The 15,762-nt window shown below is 43.1% G+C and overlaps 1 pseudogene; it reads left to right on the top strand.

Annotated features, from left to right (window-relative positions):
- The window catches only part of LOC124046942, a 107,341-nt pseudogene that overhangs the window by 40,369 nt on the left and 51,210 nt on the right, over nt 1–15,762 (top strand).

Genomic DNA, 15,762 nt, shown 5'->3' with positions numbered 1-15,762 from the left:
CCAAGTCTAGCCTTTCCTCACCTTCAGTCAGCAGTTCCTGCTCTCCTTTACCACTGTGAGAGGTAGAACTGTTAGTGTCCCTCAGCAGGTGATTGATCCATCTTATCATGCTGTTGTAGTCTGCCCCGCGGCATTCTGGGTTGGCCATGGCGTGTGTTGCGATCACTATTCGGGGGATAGTGGAAGGCAGGTTACTTGGTGACCACTCACATGTGACTCCCATAGAGGGTTCAACTGAGAGCATTGGAGAGGGGAAGGCACTGTCAGGTTCAAAAACAGGACTGCCAGCTAGCTGGTGATGGGGATTGAGGCTGCCTGCTCCTGTCTAAAACTGATTGGCCTTTCAATAACGTTAGCCCTGAGGTTATAACCCTGAAACACAAGGGTTTGGGCTATTTTCTTTCGCCCCATTTTTTTGTGTGTCTAATGTATGTCAATCTTTGAATGTGAGCATCCTGCATTGCAGGATAAAATGTTTGACACACACTATTTGAGACACTCTACCTTGGTATTTCAACCAGAGTGGATGGCAATTTTTCAAGTTGACAGACGCCCGTTTATATGTTTTGCGTCATGGCATACCGAGACCAGCAGGCCTAACAGGACCAAATGTGGCAGTATAATCATGCTGATAGGATCGGTGACAGACAAATGGCCATCAAATCCTTTGGTGATTAGACACAGACTGGGATAAAAGACACCAAGACACCTCCATTTCACCACCCTTTTCCACCATTTCAGTTCAAGCCCTCACATCAGAGAGCCTTCCAAAAAGCGTCTCTGCTCTAATGCACCCCCAACCCACCCATACCCCCCTTTCTCTATATATTGCCCATCACGTTCCTCCACAACAGCCAGCGGTTTCATAAAAGATGATCCAGTATCACAACATTGTTATGTTACACAAAAAGGGATTTCCTATTTTGGTAAATCTAGTCAGGATTTACAAGCAGTTAGCATTCTAATAAACATGGTGTTATAGAAATTCTAAGTAGTCAAAAAATACTACCAAATATTTTTAAAGAACTACAATAAAACCCAAACAATGGTGAAATTGGCCCAGCGTCATTCGGGTTTGGCTGGTGTAAGCCGTCATTGTAAATAAGAATTTGTTCTTAACTGACTTGCCTAGTTAAATAAAAGTTCAATTAAAAAAATTCTAAATTTAAAAAATCTAAATAGGATAATCATCAGAGGTGGGGATGGTTCTTTTCTCCTCTCTGTTGTCTATTCAAGCAGAACCTGGTGATCTATCCAGCGAACCTGCAGACCTTGAAATGTAGATCTGAGAGGAGCTGAGTACAGATGACAGCTGTCATACCTCTCGCTGCCATAAAGAAGTGAAACGTAGGGAAGGAGAAAAAAAAAGAAGCAGCAACTTTAATACTTTTGTGTTGAAGACACCAGGATTTTTTTCGGGGGGGGGGGGGGGGGTTGTAGTGCAGAACTCTGCTACTCAGCATAAAACGTGACGGATGATGAAGAAATAAATAAGGTTGGTGAGTGACCACTTGAAACGCTCCTCCTGTGCTCCGGGGTATACTGCCTCCTTTTTTAGATGCTAATATACTGCTGTGATAGCAACACCAAATGAAGGGGTCCTCCAGAGCCTTTGATACAGATTATCCCTCCCTGCATCTTTTTCCTTGGCTGGCACAATACGGAGAATCCCTCAGAGAGTCAACGAGGCTCTTTTGTTGCAGGCTGACCTGGAGGCACTGAGCTGAGAAGCTATTAATATAAGCATATGTCTGATACAGTACGTACCGGCGCTGAAGCATGTTTTTGTGTATTAGAAATGGATGATGCTGCTATAATCTGGCCTAACTGCACAGACACTATAGAAAGCCTCTCAAAGGGATAGTGGCATGCACTTTAGGTCATCGCGGGACATGGCTGTATGCAGAAAGGACAGAAATGTGGTGAAACGTCATATCAATGCACTGTTCTCTGTGTACTGAGGGGTAATTCTTATTTAACTATTGAAGTCTTACCATATAATCTTTGAATCATTTTACCCTACATTTTGCCATATAGATCTATCAAAAAAACTCCTCTATGGTGCCACTTATGAAAACCAGTAGGTGTAGATAGTCTACGGTCTTGCCAGACATTCCGTTTCCTTATTTTTTTTAGGTGGGCTGGCCGTGGCCCTCGGGGCCCCTGAGTAGATGAGTGTCTGTGTGACTTTACAGGGTCAGGGTAAAGGGTGGCTTTGTGGTCCAGGTTTTTTGAGGGTGCGTAGGAAAACTTCAGGGAGTCTCCGGGGAGGAAATGGACAGGAGGGGTTCAAAATGAGCAATGGGGAGCTGGAGGTCAAGAGAATGAAAAAAATCCTCAGAAAGCACAAAACCTTATTGGGTTTCATTTAATAGCGCGGGGTGATTTTTCTCCCTTTGCGCTATGCACTGGCCCAGCCATTAGGGCCTCACTGTAGAATGTGTAAACCTCCTGCTATTAAAGCCACAATTTGCGGTGTCAGTTCCTATGAGCCAAATCTATGGCTGCCCCACAACCTCTCCACCACCCCTCCTTCAACGCAGGGCATTTTCTCTCCTTTTGTAGCAACTTTCAGGCCACAATAACCATCATCAGTTAACGGAGGCAGCTCCATTACACTTCCCCTGTTCTGCTCGCCGCAGCCCCAGTCCTGCATTAAACTAATATTATCTAATCCCAGAGTGGCTCAGCCCCTTGCAACACCCCATCAATTATTAATCTCCCATGCAGCTCACAGCTAATGTTCAATTTAAATCATTTAAACACATCTTCATTTATCAATAAACATAAATGTTAAACAAAGAATGCTGATGAGAAGCATGAATTTCACGTAAAAAAATTGATGAGATTATTTGGAAAGCGTTGCTTTGATTTATCAATGTGATATTTGCAGGTAATGTTTCAGGAAGAATGAAAAATGACACGGGAGAAAGGAGGAGCATCATCACTAGCTGGGTCTCTGGCCCTTCCTTGTGTTTATGGTCAATACTGTCTGTCGCCAATTTAACAGTCGAAGATTAGGATATGCATTTCTCAGCCAAATATTTAAATCAACCATCGTTTTCAGCTTTCCTGTGTAAATGAATTGATTGCTGCCATAACTTAAAGAGAAAGAAATCACAATTCTCTCCCAGACAAGCACTGAAGCAGTGTTAAAAGCACCAACATATTAATCCACAGTCCCCTAGGGTGCCATTACTGGTCAATCCACCCGCAGTGGAAGAGAGTAAAATGAACCTCCGGCTCTAAGATGTCCAACCTGTTAAAATGAGAAATTAACAGAAATGAACAGACCACTCCATTGGGTCCAACACTGAAAGCGAGGTCTTATCCAGCCACAACCTTTGACAAATGGGAGAAAACAGCCAAATGTCACAGCTCTTCCAATGCAAACACATTTGGGCTATTATGGATGACCTACGGAGGCTGGAATAATATGCAACCCTTCAAGTTTAAATGAAGCCCAGCTTGGGGTTAGGGGCTTGAGGTGCTTGGAGAAGGGAGCTTCGGTCTACTGCCCTCCTGTTGGCCTGTCTGACGTCCCTTCACCCCATCACTCTGTGCCACTTCCACTGTGGAATGCTGGGAATGCCCCTGTCCTGTCCCCTATGGCATGGCGGAGAGAGGAATTAGAGGGGGCGACCTGAAAGACAAGGGGAAATAATTGCAAATGGGGTTTATCTGAGGAGCAGAAGAAGATGAATGTAGGGAGGTTGCTTGGTCCCTTTCCAAAAGAGGACCCTCTTATCCATCCCACCTGTTAATATTTGGACTAGAGAGATGGTAATAGACTCTTCAAAGCACAAAACATGGTAGGCTTTTAAAAACATTATTTTTTTAAATCCAGTTTTAGACATTTACCACCACCATCATCTCCATCCCTATCCTCCACCACTGCCACCCTCCTGTCTGCAGTGTTGGGTAAACAAGGCGGAACCCTTGTCAGCGTGGCTAAGCTGGCGGCTCTTGACAGAACGCTGAATGAGTGATTTACGGTTTCAAGTGAGAAGCTTTCACAGGTAATTAACCTGGTGAAGGGTGAGCGTGTGGAAATAGAGGGATCGAGGGAGAGAGAGACAAAAAACCCTCCATCACGTCACCATTTCAAGTCAAGACAGTGTGAATGGTTATGGCATCAGGGCTTGGGATACTAGCATTGGCACCACTCATTCCTAGCAGTTGTTGGGACTGAAGGTACCAAGGAGAGTTTCTCCTTCTGTCCTCACCTTCACAGTCTGAGCATATGTAAGTGTAGAAATATGACTACAGTGTCTCAACACCAAGTCTGTTCCATATGTGGGTACTGTAGGCCAACAATAAGGGTGTAAGGAAGTATGGTTGAAGACCCACTGGACAGATGTCTCAATGTTTCATTGCCTTGCATCTCCACATCTTATTATGAAAGGAAATATGTGACAGGGGCTAGTCAATGCAATTTAACTGACAGTAAATATATTTCGTAGCCTATGACAGCCCCCTCTTGTAAAAAATGATCTGCTAAGAATAATTATGGAATCCTGAAACCAGAATAAAATCCACTTGCATATCTGCATGAGTAATCCTGGAAGCCTGTAACGTCACCGGCTAACTGCAACCAATCGGGAAGATGTTCCCCCTCTGGGAGTGCCTAAATACCACTGACAACTTCACCTTGTGAAACGTTCAGGAAGTTGGCTGTTAAGCTGCATTTAAATATGAGCTAATCATTCCTGCTGTAAATGTCCCGACACCTAGAGTTCACAATGGGAGGTCAGGGACTGTGGGGATACATGCGGCGGATTTACTTTAGGTCGGAGAGAACGAAGCGAACAGAACACACATAAACACACACACTTCCCCAAGCATCCCCATTAGCAGTTATCAATGCTCTTCTCTTGCAGGCTCCCCAGGTTTCCACGGTAACCTGATCTGTGGTGTGCTGAAAGTCGAGTCCTCACCTGTTAGCAGAACTCCCACCCACTAACCCTAAACCTAAAGGTGTCTGCAAACTAGGTTTGGTTTGCTCGTAGCAGAACTCCCACCCACTAATCCTAACCCTAAAGGTGTCTGCAAACTAGGTTTGGTTTGCTCGTAGCAGAACTCCTACCCACTAACCCTAACCCTAAAGGTGTCTGCATACTAGGTTTGGTTTGCTCGTAGCAGAACTCCCACCCACTAACCCTAACCCTAAAGGTGTCTGCAAACTAGGTTTGGTTTGCTCGTAGCAGAACTCCCACCCACTAACCCTAACCCTAAAGGTGTCTGCAAACTAGGTTTGGTTTGCTCGTAGCAGAACTCCTACCCACTAACCCTAACCCTAAAGGCGTCTGCATACTAGGTTTGGTTTGCTCGTAGCAGAACTCCCACCCACTTACCCTAACCCTAAAGGTGTCTGCAAACTAGGTTTGGTTTGCTTGTAGCAGAACTCCCACCCACTAACCCTAACCCTAAAGGTGTCTGCAAACTAGGTTTGGTTTGCTCGTAGCAGAACTTGGCTAGGCGAAGTGAATGTCTGTGCCTTCCCATAAAATACCTTCGCTTGAAATAAGCGATTACAGTACTGATTGTCCCTCTTGAGAGAAATCTGTAATAAATGTTCACGTTTTTGCAGAGGAGATGTTTAGTGCTGTCACGCCCTGACCTTAGAGAGCTTTGTAAGTCTCTATTTTGGTTTGGTCAGGGTGTGATTTGGGTGGGCATTGTATGTACATTTTTCTATGTTTTGTATTTCTTTGTTTTGGTAGGGTATGGTTCTCAATCAGGGACAGCTGTCTATCGTTGTCTCTGATTGGGAACCATACTTAGGTAGCACTTTTTCCCTCCTTTCTTTGTTGGTAGTTATTTCTGTTTAGTGTTCTGCACCTGACAGGACTGTTTCAGTTTGCACTTTGTTATTGTTGTTCTAGTGTTCAGTTGTTAATCAAAATCATGAACACTTACCACGCTGCGCTTTGGTCCAATCCTTCATCAGATGACTCCTGTTACAGGTGCTGTATTTCTCTTTTTTTTAAGATAACAGATTGTCTCTCTTCTCATTGAATGACAACAAACACTTCATTGAAGAATCCCTACTGTTGATCACGGACAAAGGGGCGTAGACTTCCTCTAATGAAATCCGGGTTTGCCTGAAGAAAAAAAAATGTTTTCACGAACAGCCCTCCAAAAACTTTGCCGAAGACCAAAACTAAAAAAAACGTCACAAAATGTCGTCATGCCTTAACCTAACCGTGACTCTTCTGGGTCAACCCGTATTTTTCTCTGGTTTGCCACCCAGGCAGAAATGCATGGTACAGACAGTGAAGAGTGTTGGAGTGATTCATGTCCTGATAATTATACACTGGGTCCTCTCCTGGATGGCAGCTGACAATACAGACTGACTGGCTGCACGGTTGATAGCGATCACCAGTTTGTCCAGCAATAGTCTATGGGGAAACATAGTTTTGAAATGAATACATTCGTAATTGATTCACACATTTCTTAATATTATTCAGTTGTTTTAATAAATGTTACAAACAATACTTAAAAATAGAAAACTGCAGGAGACATTATGGATTGCTGATTGGAGATCTAGTTGTCAATAAAATACAAAAGGATAGCCTACAGTAGAGACAATATAATTGTGCGAGCCACGATATAGCTTCTGATGTTCATTTCGCAGTAACGTTATGGTACATTCTTTTGCAGCTAATTCACATCAAGCTGGAGGCAGTGCAGCAAAACAACATTTCACAGAGGGAGAAACCATTAGAGAAACCAAATAAGAACATGCAGGTCCTTATTGACTCGTAGCCTTTTTTTAACAGCTCTCAATACTGCGTGGTAATTGTCTTATCCATGTACATGACCACCTTGAGGTTGTTGAGGATGGCTTTTTGATTAGATTGTCTCTCTCTGCAATCACGTAAATGATATGTTCCTAGTTATTTTTATTTTTCAGATTAAAACAAAGCATTGTCTCATTTCTGTCCACATTCAGTGACACTGGACTAGGCATTCAAGAAAAATAAAATGTCCACATCAAAGCAATGGTTTTTTATGGAGGCAAATCAAATGTGGATGTAGAACAGTGCATGGTGTCGTTACCGTACCAATGATCTATGAGACGCAGTGATGCAGCCTTCTCCCAAGGCTCTCTGGGATGCATTTAGGACATGCATGGGGAAAACAATGGCGTGTGCATTACCAGAGAAGATAAATCTATCTCATTAATCCTTTCTTCTCCCGGGCTGGGAGGCACATCTAAGGGAACATGTTGCCGCAGCCTTGTACTCTCGGATCTTTCACACAGATGGGCAGAGAGGAGGAAGAGAGTATGGAGGGAGGAAGGGAGGAGGGAGGGGGCTCAGAGTCAATCTGTGCATCATTAGACAGCGCAGCGACTACAAGAGGAAGAGAGGGATTACGAAAATGCGGCTTTCACTGCAAGATGTTCAATGATGTCCTTGTCTCTTCATAAAAAAAAGTGATGCCTTCTCCTTTCCTCTGAAGCCATGTGTTGAAATATGTCTGCTTTTGGAGGAACTGATGAATAATAAGGAGGACGTGCATGTTGACTGAGGCTACGGAATAGTAAACTGCCCGAAACTACAGATAAGCATGAAATATGTGCCTTAATGGCTAGTACGATTTGGTTTACAGCCAAGTTCAGTTAAGTATTTTACTTCACAAGATTAAATATGGATCTCGCCAGATTGTAGTTTTCTGTCCCACTATTCCCTGGTACTCCTGCTACCCTACAACCATACAGCCCAAATTACGTGCAGTAAATTCCATTGACTTTGGTCAAAAATGCCATTGATTCTGACTATCTGAAATGGTCAGGCAGTCCATAAAACAGATAAAGAGGTCATAACGGTTTTATCAGCCTGTAGAGTCCCATGGAAAGATTTAGGGGGTTGTGAAAGTAGGAGTGGGAGCCGAGCATCCTTCAAAAGGGCACCGATGAACGTTCAGTTACGCATATGGTGCCAGCTTATCTTTCCCCTACCTCTACTCAATTATTATTCTAAAATCATGAAATTATTGCATCTCTAACAAAATGTTTAATCAGAATATGTTTTGTGCCAGTAATTCTTGTACACACTCTTGAGAAAATCAAAGAGGTGTTTTATTTTATTTTAAATTGAGTGGAAAAAGTCTGAAGTAAAAAAAAAAATATATATATATATATATATAAATAAACGAGTTTTCTCAATTTGTACATTATTGAATAAGCACACATTAATCAAGAGGGCATGATGTTTTAGTGTTAAAATGTCCACTTTAAACTTTTAGGGCATTATTGATGAATGAAATGGAAAGAGAGAGCTGAAACCTCAGTTGATTACAAATTCAATTACGGAGACCTTTATGCTCATTTGGGAGGTGCATCTGATACACCTGAACCAAGGAGATTTTTCTCTGGATAAGAGTCCCTAAATGAAAAGGCTTTGTTTTGAATTGCAACAGGGGGAGTAAATGACCACATCATATAATAAACTGCACTCATAGGAATAGCAACCCATGCTAAATGTATTCACTTCATCATATTACTGTAATTGTTACTCTGTGGAGCCTGAACTGCAATCATCGACGGTAGCGTCTGTTTGCAGACTCAAGTAATTCCTGAACCAGGTTTACTGCTATAATATTGCCTTATTATTTCAGGTAGACCTTAAACTAGGGGTCATTCATCATCTTCAACATATTTTTGTCATTCTTATTCTGTTCTGATAATGCACTCCCGCTCTCTTGGAATCCACTATCATCTCATATCTGTACTGTACAGTTCTGTAAAAGACAAAAACCTTTTGTCTGCAGTTGTTCTTCAGTCTTAAGTCCCCGACTGACTTTAAACTGAAGGTGAATGGAATGTGGTGGAGGAGACAAGGTCCAGGAACACAGCAGACCAAAGGCTGCCAGGGAGTGGAGGAGACAAGGTCCAGGAACACAGCAGACCAAAGGCTGCCAGGGAGTGGAGGAGACAAGGTCCAGGAACACAGCAGACCAAAGGCTGCCAGGGAGTGGAGGAGACAAGGTCCAGGAACACAGCAGACCAAAGGCTGCCAGGGAGTGGAGGAGACAAGGTCCAGGAACACAGCAGACCAAAGGCTGCCAGGGAGTGGAGGAGACAAGGTCCAGGAACACAGCAGACCAAAGGCTGCCAGGGAGTGGAGGAGACAAGGTCCAGGAACACAGCAGACCGAAGGCTGCCAGGGAGTGGAGGAGACAAGGTCCAGGAACACAGCAGACCAAAGGCTGCCAGGGAGTGGAGGAGACAAGGTCCAGGAACACAGCAGACCAAAGGCTGCCAGGGAGTGGAGGAGACAAGGTCCAGGAACACAGCAGACCAAAGGCTGCCAGGGAGTGGAGGAGACAAGGTCCAGGAACACAGCAGACCAAAGGCTGCCAGGGAGTGGAGGAGACAAGGTCCAGAGACAACTCCTCCAGGGAGTGGAGGAGTGCCTGTGTTGCCAGGTAAAGCGCTGTTACTCATTTATTTCTCTCCCTCTTAGTGAAGACTATTGGAGAAGAGATCGGAGGAGGAAGGCTGCGTCTCAGAGGCCAGCCCGGATGTCAGCACTGTCATCCTTTCATTTTACCTGTCAGTGCGGTGACTGACGTAGAAGCGCTTGTTTGCCCTTCCTGTGGTCGTGACAGCCTGCGAGGAGGAGACGGCCCAGGCCTTCGTCTCAGGGCTCCCTCAGCCCCCCCCCCACATTACTCTAGCTTTTTATCTCGGAGTGATTGACAAACCAACCGGCTTTTTAACTCCGGTCCTGGAGGGCTGAAACACTTCTGTTTTTCATCCACTCCTTCTAATCAGGGATGGATTCAGACCAGGGACACCAGGTGAGTGCAATTTACTACCAGATAAAAACAAAAAACAGAAGTGTTTCAGCCCTCTATGCCCGGAGTTGAAGAGCCCTGCAGATTAAATAGTAGATCAATCATATTCATCACATGGATGCTGTGTCAGTTAATGTTTTATAAGGTTTGTTGTGGTGGAGATGATGCTTTCTGCCAATCATTTCGAGTAGAGAATACACAAGGCACTCCAAAATACAATAAATTATAATATGTATTACAGTATATCAATATAATGTATAGAATATATACTTGTAATAATCAAAGTAGGACTGTCTGTTATTAAGAGTTTTATTATCTTTTAGTGCCGACAACAACAACACAAATTAGATTATATATCATTTTTGTTGTTGTTGTCAGTGTATATATATATATATATATAAAAACATTTTGTATATTTTTATATATATATATTCAACTTGGATGCAGAAATTATCTGGACCAAATCCACATAATGATATTAAATTCTATTTTTCTCTGCAGCCTTGGCTATGAGGTTTGTGGAGTTGGAGGCCAGTGGTTTATTGAACACACATGAAAGGTTTTGTCTTGTTTTGCTCCTCTTTGAAAACCACAAAAGGTTTGATGTTATATCTTAGAAAGCATACTGAATAGAAGTCTCTGAACATGGCACGGCTGCATGCATGGCATGGTGTTTTTATATAAGGTTCATTCATAAGCTGAACCCCAATCAAAACGGATTGAATGTCAGTGGACTCAGGGCGATATTGTAGCTTCCAAAACCAATAGCGTCAGAGAGAACTTTGTTATCATCAATGACTATGTCTTGTGGTTAAAACGTTGCCTTTTGAGGTTGTAACAATTATATTTCATTATTTAGAGATTTGAAAAACATCCTATATAGCATTTTACACTTACGTCAGTGATCAAGAAATAGAACCAAGTTGGAAGTTGAAGCTGAGCCCTATGTTGATGCCAAATGGAATAGCATTTTTTGTAAATATTAAACCTATAATACAATTTGTAAAAATGTCTGTACTGAACTGCACCGTACCTAAACAGAATCATCAAGAGAAACATAATCCAACACTCCTCTCACTTTGGGTTGAATCTAGAGCCAAGTATCTCCTTGATGTAAACCCAGCCATGAACCTGAGAATCATTTTCCTGTCTGTGATCAGTCCGTTGGCAGCTATAGGTTCTGGATTGGTGGGTGGATTCCACATCTCTCTCTGTTAGTCCACATGGAATCCTGCACTGGGGAACTTCACAATCAGCCTTTGTTATTGGTTGACTCTCTAGCCACACTCCTGTCATCCTTTGATCAGGTCAAATCCCTGGCCCCTCTCTCGATCTACCATCATGGGGGTGATGGGAGCTGCGTTCGTATGAGACGAGAGGTATCCCATCCATTCCCCCTGGGGCTTCCATCCCTCTACCCCCACCCCCTTGTCTACACACCACAGCCAGGTAGGTGAGAGCAGGTGAGAAAACACCACAGGATCTCCTGGGTCTTTGCCCTGTCCTGTCCTCCTCGGCCTATACCCTTTAAAAAAACCCACGCCTGCTCTCTTGCCCTGGCTCCAACACAGTCTCACAGCCCCCAAACCCCTCTGTCGGTAATATCGATGTAATCCACATGCATTTTTGAGTGATCCTGCTGTCAGGTGAGCCTAATGACAGACAGCGGAGGTGTGATTGAACCTGCTCTACACAGGGCCAGCCTGCAGCCAGCCAACCAAGCCAGGCATTGATAAAGTGTCACAGACTTCAGTGCTTTGATTAGCCCCTCAACTAATGCCATGCTAAGCAGAAACATTACTCTGCCCCCGCTAGCTATGGCTTGAGAGAAGGGAGGGCTGGACTGAGCAGGGGAAAAAATATACTCTACAGGGAAATTAACCAATTTTGGTGAAATGGTGTACCAAGGAAATTCTTGGATTAATTAACAACGCAATTACATTACATGACACGCTGCAAGATGGATGAGGAAAACTTCGCTGGTATTATGTTCTGTTTTCCAAATTGCAATTTATTTGAGCGCTTTAATGGATGCTGTATTAAAACATCTTGGGCCCCGGTCAGGTTTCATTGTGTGTCACCCAGCCGTGATTGATGACCCCCTCTTCCCAGCCCCTCCTCCTCCCTCTCAGCTCCCTCACCTCCCCACCCCCCTTACGCCCTTCACACTGCATTCTCTACACATTTGCTGGGAATTTTAAACATTAGCTACATTTATGTGTCTGCAGGAGTAAGCAATTGATTTTCTTATCACTTAATTTCCCGGCTTGGTGCTGCAACGAGATGATACATTCCGGGCTACTTTCGATCCAGAGTCCCCCTCTCTCTCACCAAGTGGTACATTTCTATTCATTATTATTAACCTTTATTTAAACAGGGGGAAAAAGTTGAGACAGTCTCTTTTACAGTTGTGCCCTGTGATACAACACAGCAATTAATAAGAATAAAAAAAGACATTAATTTAAAACTTAACAAGTACAAGATGAAGATTTAAAATATTAAAATAAATAAACTTCAATAAGAAAAACACACATTACAAAAAACAATGACAGTCTATAATAAAACGTTCATGTAAATGTTCATTGAAATTGTCTTAAAGGCACCAAAACATCTAACTGGAGTTCTCTCTGCAATTCATTCCATGGGTGTGGAGCATGATATTCAAATGCTGTTTTGCCTAACTCAGAGTGAATCCGGGGTACCTCTAGCACTAGCATGTCCTGTGACCGAGTCTGATAAATACGGTTTTGCTACTGGACTTTTGAGTTAAGACAAATAGGAAGTTACTGCAAGACAGCGTTATAGACAAATATCAACCAGTGTCTGGACCTTGGTCCTCCTCTTCAAACTGCTCCAGAGAATCCCAGACGGGCTCCGGCACTCTCCCTGGGTCGACCGACCACCTGTCTACCTCCTCCCAAGTTGAGACATAGCCCAGGGAGAGTGCCAGAGCCGTCAGTCAGCCAGGAGCTGCCAGAGCCGTCAGTCAGCAAGGAGCTGCCAGAGCTGTCTGTCCGCGGTGGCGGCTCTGGCGCGGGACGTGGACCTCCAGATCTCGCTCCCATGTCCAGGAGTCCTGTGACCGCAGCTCCTGCTGCTGCCCGTTACCACGCTGCTTGGTCCTTTGGTGGTGGGTGATTCTGTAACGGTCGTCATATGAAGGAGAAGAGGAGGACCAAGGTGCAGCGTTGTATGTGTCCATATTTATTATTAAGATGAACACGGAAATAACAAAGAGAAACAACAGAAAACAATCACCCACGAAACAATAGAGAACTGGCTACCTAAATATGGTTCTCAATTAGGGACAACGATTGACAGCTGCCTCTGATTGAGAACCATACCAGGCCAAACATATAAATAGCAAATAATAGAAAATCTAACATAGACAACCCACCCAACTCACGCCCTGACCATACTAAAACAAGGACATAACAAAAGAACTAAGGTCAGAACGTGACAATTTGTCTCAAATATTGGACCTCTTACATCTCTCTTCATCTCCCACTGATCTTGTGCAGCTTTTCACGTGCTTTTGTTCCAGTTTCAATGATCGCTCAGGCTATTTTGTTTTTCATTTCTATAGCAAATGCATTAGTGTGTAAGGAACATCTGGAAATCATTCCTACATAGCTTACACAATTATGGCAATATCATAGCGACTCTATTTTAACATTGATAATTACTCACAAGACAGTGAAAAACCACATGCGTTCTGCTTTGAACTGGGAGAAACAGTTTTTTTGGACAGCGAGTGAATCCCATGCAAACAAACGAAAGCAAACCCACATTCCCAGATGCACTTTCACCCCTGTTTTCCTCTCCTCCTCCTTCACTGTTGCTGTGGGTGCTGTACATGGAACCTTTGGAGGAGGAAGATCTTTCAATAACATTGTGAATAAATCAGCTCTGCAGCACATCCCCTCCATGACATCAGCCCTCCCCCAACCCATCGGCCATAAACACCTTTGTTTTTTCATGTTTGTTTCAGATGTGTATAAAAGAGCTGAATAATGAATGAGCAGCCCTGACGGAACACATATTTCAGTTAGCTGAAACGTCTTTAATGCAGTCGAGCTGGATTAGGCTCGAAATCACCCAGCGTTAAGACACAGGGAGGGAAAGGGGATGTTCAAACAACATTTGAAGCATGTTGATTAACCTTCAGGTATGTTTCCTTCCAATGACGGAATACTGACCTAGTTCTGAGATATGCCCTGATCTCTTTACCTGTCTCACTAACCTGGAGGGAATTACTGTAAGGCAGATTTCATCTCACTTATCTCAATCTATGGATGTTGTAATAATATAAAAGATTCTCCAAGAATGTAAGGAAAAGTTAAGCATATAGACGGTAATTATGTAAGTTAATGAGTTGATGTTGATGATAATTAACATCACTATACGTTTTTTAATCGTAGCAGCATATCCATTACATCTTGGACATATATTTTTCTCAGACCGCAAAATTGCTTGCTTGTACAGTACCAGTCAAAAAATTGGATACACCTACTCATTCAAGAGTTTTTCTTTATTTTTACTATTTTCTACATTGCAGAACAATAGTGAAGACATCAGACCTATGAAATAACGCACATGGAATCATGTAGTAACCAAAAAAGTGTTAAACAAATTCTAGCCACCCTTTGCCTTGATGACAGCTTTGCACACTCTTGGCATTCTCTCAACCAGCCTCACAAGGTAGTCTCCTGGAATGCATTTCAATTAATAGGTGTTCCCTGTTAAAAGTCAATTTGTTGAATTTCTTTCCATCTTAATGCATTTCAGCCAATCAGTTGTGTTGTGACAAGGTAGGGGTGATATATAGAAGATAGCCCTATTTGCTAAAAGACCAAGTCCATATTATGGCAAGAACAGTTCAAATAAGCAAAGAGAAATGACAGACCATCATTACTTTAAGACATGAAGGTCAGTCAATCTGGAAAATGTCAAAAACTTTTAAAGTCTCTTCAAGTGCAGTCGCAAAAACCATCAACTGCCAATAAGAAGGAGAGACTTGCTTGGGGCAAGAAACATGAGCAATGGATATCAGACTGGTGGAAATCTGTTCTTTGGTCTGATGAGTCCAAATTTGAGATTTTTGGTTCCAACCGCTGTGTCTGTGTGAGAACAGAGGATCTCTGCATGTGTGGTTCCCACCATGAAGCATGGAGGAGGAGGTGTAATGGTGTGGGGCTGCTTTGCTGGTGACACTGTCTGTGCTTTAACCTGCATGGCTACCACAGCATTCTGCAGCAATACGCCATCCCATTTGGTTTGTGCTTAATGGGACTATCATTTGTTTTTCAATAGTGTAGGGGCTATTTGACCAAGAAGGAGAGTGATGGAGTGCTGCATCAGAGGACCTGGCCTCCACAATCACCCAACCTCAACCCAATTGAGATAGTTTGGGATGAGCTGGACCAAAGAGTGAAGGAAAAGCAGCCAGTATGTGCTCAGCATATTTGGGAACTCCTTCAAGACTTTTGGAAAAGCATTCCAGATGAAGCTGGTTGAGAGCATGTCAAGAGTGTGCAATGTTGTCATCAAGACGAATGGTGGCTACTTTGAAGATTCTCAAATTTGCTTAACATTTGTTTGGTTACTGCATGATTCCATATGTGTTATTTCATTGTTTTGATGTCTTCACTATTATTCTACAATGTAGAAAATAGTCCAAATCAAGAAAAACCATTGAATGAGTAGGTGTGTCCACATTTTTGCCTGGTACAGTATACACAGGCTCTCCAACTCCTTCAGCCTGGAGGAGGGTCTACACACAATCCAAAAGCAATGGTAACATCAATCAGACATTCTCTATGATTGAACATGTTTTTCTGAACAACAATGTTTTCATCTGGACAACATAATCCACATAACCGTAAGGCAAGTATTTCTTCTTTCTTTTCCACATATTTTGAGAACCCCCTCAACACAATTAGCAATGGGTCGAAA

The sequence above is a fragment of the Oncorhynchus gorbuscha genome, linkage group LG10 (assembly GCF_021184085.1).
Source record: "Oncorhynchus gorbuscha isolate QuinsamMale2020 ecotype Even-year linkage group LG10, OgorEven_v1.0, whole genome shotgun sequence".
In the NCBI taxonomy this organism is placed as follows: Eukaryota; Metazoa; Chordata; class Actinopteri; order Salmoniformes; family Salmonidae; genus Oncorhynchus; species Oncorhynchus gorbuscha.
The sequence above is the reverse complement of the archived record's forward strand: the minus strand, read 5'-3'. Positions and strand labels throughout refer to the sequence as shown.